Raw genomic sequence first — 1,937 nt, 5'->3', positions numbered from 1 at the left:
CAGGTATTGGATAACACAAAGCACATACACATTACTTCAGATCCAATTTGGGAAATCAAAACAGTTGCTTGCAAGAGAAAACAGTAAGGCTGAGTCTATTAAACTCCTAAACTCGTCGTTTACTCCTCAGGAATAGACTGGACAAACTCCTTATTTAGTTCTCTCTGTCTTTCTTGGAGAGAAGAGAGATGGAGGGAGGCTGAGCTGCGTCTTTCTAAGCATCCAGAGGACACATGTTGGAGGAATTACAGTATTTGCCTTAAGACTCATCAACAAGGCTTAAAGAGCTCAGCCACTTTCTGCTGGATCTACACATCGGCACAGTGCTGGTGTTCATGGAGGCTACATCCCTTGCACTTTGCTGTATAATTCACTGTCTTGTCCAGTAATGGACAGCGAAAGAAATAGAGGGCTGGGTGAAGCACCTGAAAAATGAGGAGTTCACTCTATTTAACATCAAAGCACTCTGCAGAAAGGAGAGGACTTTAAATTAATTGAGAAAAACAAAAGAATTTGAACTGCTACTCTTCCTATCAGGAGAACGACATGTCCTGCAGTCAGAACATTTTCTTGACGAATCACTCCCAAAGAATAATAGGCCTTCATATCCAAAATTCTTAAAAAGGGGCTTCTTACCCAACTTTGAGAACAGAGTTTTATGTGACAATAGTCACTTTTTTGATCGATTCCAGTCTGGATTTCTCAAACTACACAGTACCAAAACTGCTCTCCTTAAAATGTCCTCACTGGTTGTCAGTTAGATTTAGAATTGATTTTAAATCTCAACATGGACTGGCCCCTACTCACATTTTGCAGCTCTTGACGCCCTACAATCCCAGTCACAACCTGAGATTGGCCAGCCTGTCCCTGTTGGCTGTCCCTAGGTCAAGGCTGGCTACTCAGGGTGACTGGGCTTTCTGTGTCAGGGCCCAGAAGCTCTGGAACTGCCTGCCTGACGAAATTAGGCTCGCCAACTCACGACCTATCTTTAAATCCCTCCTCAAAATTTTCTACTGTGTTATATTAATTCCCTTTATTCCTTTTATCTTCCTTTTATTGCAGCCGTATTTTATGTAGTTTCTTAAATATGACAGCTTCTGACTCTGCTGCCTATGAGAGTAGGTGTTTAGTTTAGTTTAAAAAGGCATATATTGATGGCCCTTAAAATGTAACTTAATTGCCTTTTATCTTAGTTCATTCATCTTTTTGCCATGGATTTTTTGTTAAGCACTTTGTAACCTTGTTTACAACCTTGCTATACAAATACAATTATTCTTTTTATTATTAATATATTTTTTAAGCTAAACCATTTAAGCATTTTCTGATTCTGTGCCCCATCAACAGGATGAGAATAATTAACAGCGCCCTCAAATAACAAATGACTACAAGTTATTTGCCTCCTTTCTGGTGTAGAAATGTTCATGTCAAGTCTTTATGGCTTAGGTTAGGAGGGGCCAGACTGTGGACATGGTTGAACTGTCGTGAACTTCAGTCTCTCCTGTAGCCTGTGACAAACAAGAGTCATTATCCAGACCACCACTAGAGTCCCTCTTTTGGTGAACCTGAGTGCTTTTAATTGTGCGAGTCTGTTACAAGTTTGAGCCCACCCATTATCACAGCTGGGTTTGGTTTTATGTGGCCTGACGAGACCCTCACAGAGTTCCTTAAGATTCGACAGCTACTGAAAGCAGCTGTCCACCAAATACAAATGTGTGTGAGCCACCTTTTAATTCCGGAACTAAGGTTTTAAAGAGACTGGACTTTCTTAAAGACCAGGTCTCAGGATCCGGCTCTGCAGAGCTGCGAGCTTTATCCGCTGAGGGGCTTATAGGGGAAGGTTAAAATTCAGTAAGGAATGCAGTTATTTCCACATTGTCTATTCACATATTAATTATACATATACAGTATACTCAGGTAATGTACACATTTGAAATAAC

This window comes from Pleuronectes platessa, chromosome 9 (assembly GCF_947347685.1).
Source record: "Pleuronectes platessa chromosome 9, fPlePla1.1, whole genome shotgun sequence".
NCBI classification, from domain to species: domain Eukaryota; kingdom Metazoa; phylum Chordata; class Actinopteri; order Pleuronectiformes; family Pleuronectidae; genus Pleuronectes; species Pleuronectes platessa.
This window is presented reverse-complemented; position numbering follows the sequence as displayed.